This window comes from Phalacrocorax aristotelis, chromosome 6, assembly GCF_949628215.1.
Source record: "Phalacrocorax aristotelis chromosome 6, bGulAri2.1, whole genome shotgun sequence".
Classification (NCBI taxonomy): Eukaryota; Metazoa; Chordata; class Aves; order Suliformes; family Phalacrocoracidae; genus Phalacrocorax; species Phalacrocorax aristotelis.
The window spans coordinates 30,594,384-30,609,237 of record NC_134281.1 but is presented as its reverse complement, the minus strand read 5'-3'; the positions used below and the strand labels follow the sequence as shown (position 1 = coordinate 30,609,237).

The following is a 14,854-nucleotide window of genomic DNA, read 5'->3' as shown; positions in this document are numbered from 1 at the left end:
ACCTTCACACTGTTTCCCTGTCATCAACTAGGCACTAACACTTCAGCTTCTTGAGCCAGTAATTAATTTTTAACTTTGGAAAATACAAAGTGACAAAGAGTATATAATTTTTCATAGCTGGAGTTTGACAAACTTGGGGTTCTTACTTTTTTCATTGCTACATGATGCTCACAAGCGCATTCAAATTGAAACCAAGCACCAGTTGATTTACTGAACTGTATGGCCACTCACTCGAAAATAGAATGACCTATATTCCAGAGGAAAGCAGTAGCATAAGACAGTAACTGTTTTAAAGACATTATTTCATAGCTTGTTCCATAATAGTAAAAATAACAGTGTTGGACTAATTTAGCCAATGGAACAACCTCTCTCCATTAAATAGATTGAATATTTCAACCAGGTGTTTCCTCTACAAGCTATTATTTCCAGTAAGAATTACATGAGGTAAAGCAAAAGAGACCATATGGAACAGCAGTGTGGTACAATGCAGTAGGGACCCAGGGTGCCAGTTTTTCTCCTTGACAAACAAGAGCCTTATAAAGTGTCACTTCTGACATCAGTGAAACACACAAGAAATCTTGATTCATTGCCTGACACTGACTGCTTTCAGAATTAGTAAAATCCTTTGCCTCAAAGCCAGAATTTTAAGTTTTAACCATTTTTATCATGAAATTTGCAATGTGCATTTTGGGAATATTATGTTTTGCAGACTTAACTTGAAATCACCATGTTTTGTTCTTACCACAGAAGCTACCTTTATACTACCAACTACAGACAATGAGATTGCTGTGTCTCATATTATTTCTCAAAAAACTTAAACTGTAGTCAGTCCAGCACTGCACTGTGGGATGGACTAGACAATGTTTCATGCTCTCTTGTAATCTCATTTTCTTTAGATATTTTTCTTAATCTCAAGTCTTTCATTCTAGTACTTGTCAAAGGCAATCACGAGTTGAAAACGAATAGCCTCACCAGACTTTTTTTGTATTATTCAGTTACAGATTTTCCAAAAATCACAAGGACTATGTGTTTTGATTTGACAGCCATCTAGAATTCTTCTGCTTTTGTATCAAAACTTTACAGTTTCAACAGCACACTCAATACTTTATAAGGAAGAAAAACTTTACAATATGCAACAAAACCAAGCTTCTTGTTAGAAGTAAGTACTTCCACATATGTTACACACTTAAAACCCTTTAGGATCCAAACTAAGATCTTAATTTGTCACTTGAAAATTTAAATACTTAGATATAACATGAAAAGATGGAGAGAGAAATCACAGTTATTTTAAAGACCAAGATTAATTGAAAGTGAAACCTCCCAGAAGTTAACTGCCTGAAATTGAGAAATACAGAAAGGTGTACATGACAATTAAAAGCCACACCAAACGACCCTCTGTAACTACTACCTCTCTTAGTCTTATGCATAATGAAGTGTAGTGGTTCAACTAGCATTCTAATTTTTATTTCATCAATAAATTCATGATGCCTTTTGCATGCCAGAACTAATCTGCTGGCATTTCACATTCCTAAGGCAAGATTTTATAAATATATTCCACAATGCAGCTCTATTGCAATTTCAAAGGCCTTGATAGGTGTTCAAAAATGGGGAATGGAAATTCATAAATTACAATAAAACTGTTTGCTTCATAGAAAAATTCTCTTCCATTGGCAAGAACAGGTCAGTATGTAATCAGTTATACCTGGTACTAATATACTAATACACCACTCTATCCCATCTAATCACACTATAATATATTTTAAAAAAGGGCTTTCCTTTACCTTCTTCCTTTTCCATTTAAAGTCTGAAGAACCAAAACAATTTACTCATGTCATTGATCAAGAGGAGAAAAACAAGGTTTGGCCTCAACATGCAGATCACGGCTGAAGTTTTCCAAAGTATCTAAACTCTTCTAGGAACTAGTATGAGATGTGCATATGGAAGTTTGAGAGTCACATACCAAGGAATAATGTGTATCTCCCTTAATTGAAATGGAACTTTTTTTTAATGACAGTGTGTTCTTTGAGACGATTTCTCTGTGTGGCCAACTTTACCAATCAAATTATTCCAAATGCATTCTATAATTCAAGGAAGAACTACTGCTTGGAAAGGTAGTATGAAGGATGCTTCCTGAAGGTCAAGTAATTTTTTTGTTAGAATTATAAACTATTCCTAGTTGTTCACTAACTGAATCAACAGGCTTTTGTATAAAGCTTAGCTGATTTTTTTTTCCAAAGCCAATCGGGGGGGTGGGGGGAGAAATCACACAAAGATGGTTTTATTGCATTACTTGAAGTTACCTTTAGATTCTAACCCAAGAAGGGCGTGGGCATGTGTATGTGTGTATATAATCTCACACTGGCAGATTGTGTACAACCTTGATTTTCAGAAGATGCTATGCATAATGTTCCCTTCCAAATAATTTTTCATACCAAGCCCCAGAAAGCTTAAGAATCTCTTAAGCTCAGTATTTCCTCCATAGACTGCCTGAAAAGGGGAATGGGAAAGAGAAAGAACTATACGTGCCCTTTTTCCAAGACACAACTTCACTTCTTTACATCCCAGACATCCATAATGATCAGATTTTATTTTTCTTCCTAAAGGATTAAAGAAAAGACTACCTTAAAAAAATTAAATCCTATCTAATCAAAAGACAGGTATGATCTTTTGATCACACTATTTTACATTTTTGTTTTAAAAATTCACTGAAACAGCTAACAAGTACATCTCAAGCTATTTTAGGAAAGACTCACAAAAGCCACCTTTACCCAATGATTACAGGAAAGAAAGGTTTTCAATAAGTTAATTTATCAGGGGCTGCCAAAGAAAGTTTTTTTGTTTGTTTTTGCAGGTTTTTCCCAGTAATCAAATCTGGTAAGTAGAATTGCTTTAAATGATAATTTCAATGTTCAAAACATCATGACAAAGATCCTTCTTATGGTGAAACTATCACTCTAAGAAAGGCAGCTCAATTTTTAATTTTTTTTTTTTTTAATAAACAAACTTTGCCTCTTGGCCAGATCACCATTATCTAGATCTTAACACACCTTGTTTATTAAATTGAATGACTCTCACTGATTATATTTGGTGTGAGCCTCAGGCTAACCTAGACCAGTCTATAAAAATTACAGATTAAGCTCTTGCTGGGGAAAGGTATCTAAAATAACACAATATAGTTGCTTATATCAACACCAACTTTAACTGCAAAAATCTTGCAAAAAGCTGTGACAGAACTCTTGTTAATTTTCTTGATGCAATCTTCTTGTCTAACATTACCCAACAACCACAAACAAAACCAGTAATTCTCTGTTGAGACAGGCTACCCAGAGCAGCTCGAATTTTAAGTGTTGTATCATACTGATTTCATAAATTCACCTGCTTGCATAAAACTGAAATCCTGAGAAGCTACACCTTTTTCTTTTTTTTGTTTTAATCACAGTCTCTATCTCTCAAAGTTTAAGATAGATTCCCAAATATAAGCATGCTTTACTATTAGTTTCAACACAAGTGACACATGATTGTCATTAAATACAGATATGAAAGCTTACTATCAATGTTTACATACTAAATACTTCCACAAAACATTTCTACTTCTGGAAACAAAGGGAGGAAGTTAGAGGCAACTAATATAAGATATAAAATCCACAGAGGCATGAAGTAGTACAACAAGTCATGTTCTACTAGGTAGTTATATATGCACATGCTTTCCACAACATTATTTCCAGCATCTACCTTGGTCTCCACTAAAAGAGTGGTAAGTTATGAAGTCCCTACACACAGGGCAAGCTAGCAAGATGACCAACGCACAGTTGAGAGATTGTAACTAACAAAGGCGGGCTACCCCAAACAACCTCAGAGCAAAGTGTTAAAACGGGTAATGTTGGCATCACCAGGGAAAAGCCCATGGAAGAAGTAAACCATTTACAATACAAGGAATCCAAACCCAAAAATAAGAAGTGTAACCTAGATGAGCACCAGCATTCCACCACACATCCAAGTTAAAGCTGAGGCTCCAACAAGCCCAACAAAGCGTCCAAGCCCTATCCATGCAAAATCAAAGTCAGCTGTTCAGAAGCCCCAGCAAAACAGATAATACTAACTGCACATTTACACAGCATAAGAATGTAATCTTATTATGGCACCTCACATGAATTTTCCAGGAAGCGTACAGAATAATGTAACTACTTTTTCCATACTCCACAATAAGACCCCAGGAGTTCACTTACCACCATAAAGAACAAAAAGCAGAATCACAAAGGCCAGGGACTGGAAGAGTATGCTGGAAGAAGGACCACTTGAATTTGTTTTAGTATAACCTTTGATTTCTCTCGCTACTATCAAAAGCTAGGTAATAAACTATATTTCAGCCTGACCCCTTTTTAATCAGCCTCACTTTCTGATGTCTCAATATGATGACAGAAAAGAAGATCAGAAAAGGGAAGCTATAAGGGTAAGGTCAAAGGCAAATACAGCAGTCACAACAACTACAGGGAACTTCCAACTTCACTTTAGTCTTTTGGGGCTTGACACAGAATTTTCTTGGACATTTTGATCAACTCTTTCCTCTGTCCCCTCACACTTTTTATACATCCCTATAGCAATAAACAGTAACGATTAACATTCAAAACAATGTAAAAAATCAGTTACTGACTTTTCTACAGCGCCCTTAGTCATTTTCATTCCTTACTCTTGTTTCCTCAAAGTCACTGAACAGTGTTCTCAAAGAAGAATTCTAGCTAGCACATCCCAGTTTCTTGGAATTTTATACTGCCTGCTGGCATTAACTATTAACAATTAGGATCAAGTAAAACAGAAATAAAAATACCTTTTTGTGATAGAAATGTACATCTACAAGCAAACAAACTCTGTCTACATGCACAGAAAGGACTAATATCGCCAAAGGCTAGTCTTCACTGCACCACCTGGTCTGAGTTCCAGTTCAAGTTTCACTCCCAGACCAACTGCTGGCACATACAAAAAGTTCTCTTTCAACTCCATTTTGTTTTGCACTCCAGTGCTCACAAACACTTAAATCCAAGCTGAATATCTGTAGCTACAGATATTTCAGTAACATCTTAAAGATCCAGGAAGGGAAGAACTGTCTAAAAAAACTGCAACTCTTCCCACCTTCTCTAAGATTGCAGAAGTATCCGGGCAGTCACACGCTGAGACTGGACAGCTTAAGTGACTGACAACTAACGCCAGAAAAAGAAAGGAGGATTAGAGCAGTCCCTTCAGCCAGTTCGACACTTGACTACAAAAGTACCTACGTTAGCACAATAAATGCACAGAACACAGACAAAACCAAGCAGCTAGAACTGGGGACAGGTATTGCTTACGCAGCACCGCCACCACGAAGTTAGTTTTCAGAGTTCTCTTCAAAATAACACAGTGGAACAAAACAAAACAAAGGGTTCACAGAATAAAAAAAAAAAAAAAAACCAAAACGAACACACCACCCCCCAACCTCCCCCCCGAAAAAAAAAAACACAAAACATTTTTCCGCCACATATATTTCAGATGGTTCAGTCTAAATCATATCATCTAGGGTTTGTTTCTAAGTAACATTAAAAAAAGAAAATCAGGTTCCAATAAAAAAAGTATCCGTTTGCAGCATTCAAACTCTTAATAAAGGGAAGTATACCAATACCTTATTTGAGTACAAAGAAAAAAACTCCAAATCATTTTTGCAAGCTTATTTTAAAAGTTTAGCCAGTTGTTGAATTTCTCCACCTACTTCTAAATTAAAATTCTGGATCTTGTATTTTGTATCTAAATACAGACACTCAAAGACAATGCATTAGATCAAGATTATTTGCATTTTATTTTCACACTGATTTGCCTGCAAAGGCCTAAGAACTGAAAAGGTATAGCAAAGCCTTCATCCTAAATTAAAATACATACTTTTTTTGGTCATAATGTATTTGTTAGGAATACAAATCTGTGTATACAGTATGTGTACACAATAGACAAATACATGTATTGGAACACATATGTGGATCTCAACAAAATCATTATACCAAATTTCAGAAAAGAAACACAGTAACAGTTTGCATACACAACAGAAGCACAAATTAGGACCATCTTATTTTGCTGAAATAGTAGATAACAAGGCTCTAGATCTCTGAAGCGCAGTAATCAAGTCAGCAAATCTAAATCGGATTACTTTGAACTGTTTTCCACCAAAGAAATTTCAGAAAGTTCATACTGCTATAGAATTTATAATCAAAACATTCAAAAATACCTGGAGACATGCCACTATTATACCACTGTAAGGCCTTAACACTACATGAGTAATTGTACTGCATAGAAAAGCAGCGTATTTCAATGTAACTACTTTTTAAATAGAACATCGCTGGGGAGGGAGTGGTGATGCATTTCTAGTTACGATAGAAACCTCACAATAAAAGGATCTATTTGCCAAAATAGTAGTGACAACTATCAAAATTAACTAAACAATTAGTTTCAGTAAAAGTCAATTCTTAGAATAAGATTCTCAGCCAAAGCCTTAACTCTCACTCTTTTTCTTTCCAAAAGGAAAAATAAGATTAGCCTATCAAATGCAGACAACTGCAACAGATCAGCACCTGGAATACACTTCCAACCCCCAGAAAATCTGATGGTGTGTCTTAAGGTACATACAACAGACATGACCTATCAGAAAGGTCAGTTGTACTTGAATTGAAAGTACAGCTACTTAACTTCTTTCATCACACGGAAAGTACAGAGGGTTTAACTATCACTTATCTCTATCAAGAAGTATAACTTTGAAACTATTCCACAACTACTACTAAGTAGCTGTCCTCTGGAAACTTCTTGCAATATAAAACTTGCCATACAGAAGCTCTGGCAGGAAAATAATTTTTTTATATATATATATATAATGTAAGAGACATTCCGACAGCTGTATATGCCTGCAAGAAAAGACCAGCAATTGAGCATGAACGATAAATTACTCAAAGCTAATTCCTTACATTAAAAGGATTACTACTACACAAGTTTTATGGCAAGTACTGAGAAAGGACTTTGTTGTCATCTACACTCACATCTATTCCACTCCTCACTGACATTGCTGACTTACTATATGATGTTGAGCAAGTTCCTTCACTTCTACACCCAACAGTAACATGGAAGTCGTACTCAGCCACTTAGCAAACCGCCTTCAAGATCCAGTCTTAGATTCAGTCACTGACTGAAATCCTGTTCTAACTGACAACTTACTGGTTCTAAAAATACATTTTGCTTTTCTTTCCTATTTAGAAATCATATGGGAGATAAGAATTTTAGCAATTAAGCCAGGGAGTTGTCCACCATCATCAGTAATGAGCATCACTATTTAAGAGTTTGCTAGCAGCCCAATGTAAAATGAAAGGTAACATTCAAAAGGCAAATATGCAGGCTGCAGTTTCACCATTAACTACAGCAGTTACCGAGTATCGTTTTGCATAGAAATGTAACTCCACTCAGATGCCTTTCTACTACACTAGAAATCAACTCAGAGGTCCCAACCATACTAAAAAACATATTTCTAGTCCAAATTGACACCAAAGACCTATTCAGACAGAAGAGCTAGACCAGTACCTGACATACTGAGCTTATAACCAAGGCTTTATCTTGGTACCACTGCATCAACAAAAGTACACCAGCACAAATCACAACACTTGTACCACTTCAGAAACTGCAGGCAACATCAAGCGCACACAGAGAGTTTAAACCAGCTAAGAACTTTGCCTCAAACTGTTTGCACACACTGTAACTCTCTCCTTTATTTTTCTTAAATCACTGAGAAACACAAAACTCAAAGATAACAACTGAGGGGTCTAATGAATGTATGAAACAAATGGTCCCCCACTACTCATTTAAAACAGTTCAACTTCCAACATTTTTATTTATTCTAATGATTTCTAAAATGGATTTAGGCATCAACAGAAAAACACAAAACTAATTCCAACTGATAGCACATACATACAGACTGCATTAAGTATTTATTCAACCATCTCACTGCTAAATATCAGTATCTTTTTATCTCCAGTGCACAAAAAAAATGGGAATGGCATACACTCAAGCTATAAATTTCTACCTGAAGTTAATTATTTGGGGAGAAGAGATGCATTTCATTTTTCTCATTATTTTGTCTCCTTGGCACCACAATACAAGCTACACTCTGCATTTTAGCCAGGGCTTACTCCCTTATCACAAGAGCCTGGTAAAGCTTACTGCTTGCTTAGGAGGAACTGACATCTTTCAAACATTTCATCCTGAGGTTAAAATCATTTATTAAGCAAGACTTCAAAAAATCTCTTTTCAAAGTTTTACACATTTCTAGGTATGAAAGGGTAAAATGAAACAGTTTTGACCTCTGCTTCAGAAGCACGCAGAAGACAGAAGCAGGGAGAGGCTACCCAAGAAAACATGAGACACAGCCTGTGCACCCGAGGGTGGCATTAGGAAAAAACAACATCCAGCTGGAGCTAAAACCGACAAGGGGTGAAGGGCAACACGAAATGACTCCTGTATTTGCAGCAAAAGGAAGGCTAAGGAAAAAGTGCTCCCTTTGCTCAGCAGAACAGGGGACCTGGTAACAAAGGGCATAGACAAGGTTGACAAACTCAATGTCTTTCTTGCTGGAGCTTTCACCGGTAAGGTCTACTCTCAAGCCTCCCAGACCCCTGAGCCTAATAGCAGAATCTGCTGGAGCAAGAATTACCTCCAAAAGAGGAAGATGGAGTTTGGAAACACTTCAGGACATTGGAAATACACAGGTCCGTGGGACCAGATAGGAGGCATCTGAGAGTCCTGAGGGAGCTTGCCAACGTCACTGAGAGACCACACTCTACCACTTTTTGAAAGGCCATGAGACTGGGAGAGGTTCCTTATGACTGGAAAAAAAGGCAAACATCACACCCAAGTTCAAGGAGAGCAAGAAGGAGGATTCAGGCAACTAAAGATCAGCCAGCCTAACCTAAGTCCATGAGAGAATTAAGGAGCAAATCTTCCTAGAAGCCACTCCTATGCCCAAGAGGGATAAGGCGGCGATCAGGATGAGCTAGCATAGATTTGCCAAGGGAAAATGATGCCTGATGAACACAATAGCTTATGGCAAGGAGACAACTGGCTTAGCAGATGATGGAAGAGCACTGAATACAGAAAGCCATTAACAGTCTCTCACAGCATCCTTACAGCCAAACTGGTGAGACAGGCACTGGTAAGCGAGCAGTAAGGTCTTCAGGAAACTGACTGACTGCTGGGCTGAAAGAACAGCAATCAGCAGTGTAAGTCCGGTAACAAGTGGTTACAGTCACATCCCTCAGGGATTACCACTGAAACCAGTACCACCTGATATCTTTAACCTGGATGATGGGACAGAGTGTATCATCAGCAAGTCTGCCAATGACATCAAATTGGACACAGCAGTCCATGTTCTGTAGGGCAGGGCTCCTACTGAGAGGGATCTGGACAGGCTGGAGAAACACACTGGCAGCAACCTCATGAAGTTCAACAGAGGCAAGCGCAAAGTCCTGCATCTGGGGTAGAATAACCCTGTGTGACAAGACAGGCTGGACACTAGGCAGATACAAAGCAACTTTTGCAGAAACGTACCTGGAGATGCCAGCAGGCAGAAAGCTGAAAACACATCAGCAGCGTACCATTGCAGGGAAGAAGGCCGAGCATGCCCTGCGCTGCATTAGCTGGAACCTGGCCAGCAGGTCCAGGGAAGCGATCCATCCACCCTACTCAGCACCTGTGAGACTGCATTTGGAGTACTGGGTCCAGTTTTGGGCTCCCCAGTACAAGACAGACACTGACAAACTGGAGCAAGTCCAGCAGAGGCCACTAAGCTGGTCAGATAGTGGGAGCACATGATGTACAATTAGAGGCTGACGGAATTGAGTTTGCACAGCCTGGAAAAGAAAAAGCTCAGAGGAATCCTTATTGCTGTCAAGCATCTAATGGAAGGGTGCCGAAAAGCCAGAATTGGATTCTTCTGGATAGAGCACAGTGACAGGACAAGAGCAACAGACATAGTTGGAAAGTAAATTCCAACTAGCTTAAGGCAGGGGGAATCACTATGAGGGTGCTCAAACATGGAAAAAGGTTACCCAGAAAGGTGTTAAGGGATGGAGCAACCTTATCTAAACTGCTCTTGCTTCAGTTGAAGCAGAGAGCTGGATTAGATGACCTCCAGAAGCCCCTTCCAACCTAAATGATTCTATTTCATGGATTTATTATTTCATCTATGATTCTATCTCAGAAACTTTCATTCAGAAATTTGTGTCAAGTTTATTACTCCTAATCATAATAAAAATTTTCAGTTCTCCTCCACATGCAGTAAGCAAGCATCCAAAGTGGTACACAAAAAATGTAAACATCTCTTACCTACTGCCCTCAGAACTTCTTCCCTTTATACCTCTGTGCTTCCCCCACAACTAGGAAACCTAAGTTTTCAGCATTAGAATAGTTCTGCACTTTTAAACTTACCTGACCTAAAAAACCCCATACCTTCTTTGATATCCTGATTCCTGTTTCAGGGGTGATGAGAGCAGGAAAGTAGAGGGCTGTGACTCATTTCACTTTGTGGCAAAAACTAATTTTTCCTCTGTCCACTTAAAAAACATTAGAGACCCCCTTGTTCCTGCTTTCCAAAAAAAACAAGAAACACCCCACCAAAGAAACAACAGAGTTTTTCCACAAGGGCCTTACTCACATTTCAAAGTGATCTATTTAACTAAGCAGGTTTTGGAAACTAATTTATTTATTTAGGTACCGTTTACAAACGGTCACACATACACAGCTACCAAACTAACTACTACTTCTCTTTCAGCTTCACAAAGTCCCCTCTCAGAACATTCCTGTTATCAAAATCAAGTAAACACCCTAAAAACCATGGAGGTAGTTTCTCATCATCTATACATAGGTTTTGTTTATTTTTAAAGGTAAGAATGCAGAAAAAGGGGAAATAAATCAATTTCAAACTCTTTTCAGCTTGGCTTATGAACCACATCTCTGCCAAAGAAGAAAGAACCCCTTCAGCAATCCGGGTTACAATCATGGCTCCTTTAATAGCTGTACCAGTCTAACAGAGCAAGACAGAGGCTGGAACAAACTGCCAAAGGTATGGATTTCAAAAAACACGTCTTATTAAAACATAGTTGAAAACACCTTAATCTCCAGTAAAAGGACATCTCTACAAAGCACAGTGTTAATTCTTAAAATGTGCGTTTTAATACTCACTTAGGAGGTTGAAATTAAAATTCACGGGGAGAAACTGCAAGCTATTCCAGGAAAGATGAGTATAGCTAGCAGCCAAAAGAGAAAAGAAACATTCAGTGTTGCACTTTGACACATTTTTGCATCCATTTGTTTAACAGTGCTGCTGCTTTTGATAACAAGATCAAAAGTGCCAATATGACATATCAGTCCATTGGGTACATAAAACAGGTATAATCCAACGACAAATTAATATAGACTGGAAATCAGAAGGTGTGTAATTACTAAGGTCAGTCAAGTTTGAAATAGCCTTCCAATTATAGCAGAGGTAGTTACAATATACAACTGATTATTATTAAATTAGAACTGAACAAATTTACAAAAGCCCTACCTGGCAATGCCCAGATCATTCCTTGAAATTATTGAATCAAGAAAAAGTTTCAAGAGAATAAAGGATATGCAAAGGAGAGAGCAGGAAAAAAACACAGCAACTGTTATATCTCTATTTTTCTTCCATGCATCCACAAAGGTGGCTCTTAAAAAGCATCAGTCCATTTAACGTTGCCAAAAGTAAATTAAAAAGACAAATGACAGCATGGCTTCACAATCAACATAAGGCAGTACTGAGAGAAAAAGAAGAGCTCCTACCACCCTTACTATCATTTTCCACCTTCACCACAAGTGGCATAAGCCAATCAAAAACACAGGGTAGCTTCTTTAAGCAGCAGTGCCTTCTTACATTAACTTACTGACAATAAAACCGCGACCCAGATAAGCGCATTCACCCCTCACAACTTACATGAGTGTTTCAGGACTGCAATTAATGCCCTCCTCCCTACCAACACACTTCCTCCTCTGGACTGCGGCAACGTCCATACGACCAGGCAAGTGAGCTGGTTCAGGAAGTTGTTCTAACAAAAAAGTAACTTGGGGAGGAAAAAAAAGAAATAAAAGTACTACTTTTTGACCCAGTTAGTTCTCTTAACCCACTTCCTGGCTGTGGAAGTCCCACTGATGATGCAAGGGAAGGAGCAGCCACAACTCAGTCTTCAAATGCTAGGAAGTATGCACCAGGAACGTGGTTTTCACAGAAAGCCACATGATGCCCTGGATCTTTTTGCAATCCCCTTACTAACATTACCAAATCTTAATCTGTGAATCACTTTTTAAAATGACCAAATGCTATTTTTAACCAAGCACTACATTGTCACTGTAACCATCTTAAAGAACACTGCAGAGTCCTTCCAATAACACCCCAATTCAGCTTCAATTCTTACAACACTGGAGTCAATTTGTGCTTACTGTGTATAACTCTATTTGTAGTCCCTTCAAGTTTAAACTGCAAACTAACCTCTTAATTAGTATCATTAATACCATACAACCAACATAAACAAACACTATTGGCCACAATCCTGCATAAAACCTAGACACAGACATAACTTGCAGAACAAATCTTCTACCCCAGTAAATCTTCATTAAGACCTGGAGCATGAGTTGGTCTGATGGACACTCAGGATTTTGGCCTATAATCACAGAGGTAAAGCCACAGTACCTTTCCTGAATTTAAAGGGATAAGAAAATGTTGCCTGTAACGTCACCAATATCTCTCTTTGGAGACAGAAAGGACAGTTACCCTTCTCCAAAGTTTTGTCTGAAGTCACCAACACGGTTGGGATACTACAGCTTGCCAGTTAAAGAGAAAAGCAACATCTACCTAAGCAAGTTATTTTTCATTTGTTGCTGGATTAGTTTCTGTTTTAAACAAGAGCTGACACTTGAAATCTTTTTTTTCCTCTTACACAAAAGAATGAATGCATACATGCATGCAGCTATGAAATGTGATGGTATGATTTGTCTTGTAAAAAAACCAAGCAATCTCAACAGCACAGCTTTAGAAGAGCTATAGCAAATCAAAGTACACGCCACATTTCAGGAACTTACAACCGAGCAGAGTCGCCAAGTCCATTTCATTCAGAGTGCCATAACCACTTCAGAAGGTTTGGGCAGGTTTTGAAGTACTCTATCTAAAGACGAGGATTTTTGTACCGGATCATAGTTAAGGAGGGCCTAACTGTGGAAGAGGACTTGAAAAAAAAAATTAAAAAGACAAAATTTAGGGGGGAAAAAAAAAAACCAAAACGTGGACGAACGTGAGCCGTGTCAACGGCACAGATTTAGGACAGTAGTTTGCTAGTTTTGGCTCCTGGGAAGTGACTTCACTTTTCCTAAGGAGGAGGAGGAGGAAGGGAGATGAACGCTTCCCATAGCCTTCTCCCTTCCCTCACCAGGAAATCAACTTTATTTTTTAAATCCCTCTCTCTCCTCCAGCTCCGCTCCCCCCGCCGGGCGCTAAGCTCCCCGCCGCCTGCAGGGACAAACACCACAGCGTTCTCTTTCCCCGCAAGACAAGTACAAGAAAACACGCAGCAAGCGGCACCATCCCCCGAAGAGCCACGCAACTCCTCCTCCTCCTCCTTCCCCCGCCGGCGGCAGGAGGGGGGCCGGGTCAGGCAGCCGGCGGCGCCCGCGACCGGGAGGCCCCGCCAAAGGAGGAACCTCCTCCGGTCACCCCCTGACACGGGGCGGGTGAGGCGGACGGGCCGGCGTCCTTTACCCTCTGCCCGCCGGTTCTCCAGGGGGAGAGACGGCACTTCCCGCCTCCGCCCTTCACGAGGTCCCCTCCCCTCCCTCGCCCCGGGGAAGGAGGCCGGAGGCAGCTTCCCCCCTCCCCTCTCACCAGTGGCAGCCCCGCCGTCCTCCCCGCTCTGCCGCCGCCTCCAGCCCGTCACTCCTCGGGAGCGGGGAGGCCGGTCGAGAACAGCTCGGCGGGCCGCGCAGCCGCCTCAGGGCCGGGCCAGCGCCGTCCACATTCCGGCGGCGGGTGGATGACGGCAGGGCGGGGGGTGGCGGGGCGGGCGGGGGCGCGCGCGCGCACGGCTCGTCTCCACACCCCCCCCTTCCCGCCGCTGACAGGGCGGGGCGGGGCTTCGTTACCGCCGTTACCGGCCGCCACGGGCCCGCCGGTGGGGCGGGCCGGCGATCTGGTGGCTGGGAGAAGGCCAGGGTGCAAGCGAGCGAACTGTGGGCGGCAGCTGCCCCGAGCAGGGCCTGCGCCGGGAGCGCCGCCGCCCCGCCGGGGCACCGAGGCCGGGCTCGGTGCGGCTTCCTCCGGAGGGACGGTCCTCCACGGCCCATAGGGAGGGTCCGGCTCGCAGAAAGGCTGACACCGAAACGTGACAAAATCCTTGACCGCAACAGAAGCACAATGGAAGTGACCTACGTATCATGGTGCTCTTAAAAAAAACCAACACTTTTTTAGGTTTGCCTTTTGATTTTGTAGCCCAGCCTCACTAAGCAGTAGATTGTGTTCGCTTATCAATGGTGGTTTTGTATGGTTAAATATTTAATATTTAAATAGTAAATAGATGTGTATGTTTAAATATCATCGTTGTTTATGTTTAAATAAAACATGTTTAAATAATGAAAGACTGTCCCGTTGTTTTTTTTTTTCCTCTTTTTTTTTTTGGTCTTGTGTGAAACAAATTACATTTAAATTAACCACAAAATTTATACAGCTTGTCTGTGTTCTTTCCATTTCAGATGTGGATCAGCAGAACCTTACAGAATGTCAGACCACAGCCTTAAA

The 14,854-nt window shown here is 40.3% G+C and overlaps 1 protein-coding gene across 2 annotated transcripts in view; it reads right to left on the bottom strand.

Moving 5' to 3' along the window:
• Window positions 1-14,087, bottom strand: part of RABGAP1L (RAB GTPase activating protein 1 like) — a 261,437-nt gene extending 247,350 nt beyond the window's left edge. For both annotated transcript variants that reach the window (XM_075096820.1, XM_075096821.1), the window contains exon 1: window positions 13,946-14,087. The gene's annotated coding sequence lies outside the window, so the exon portion shown is untranslated. The remainder of the gene's footprint in view (window positions 1-13,945) is intronic.
• Window positions 14,088-14,854: the final 767 nt, after the last annotated feature.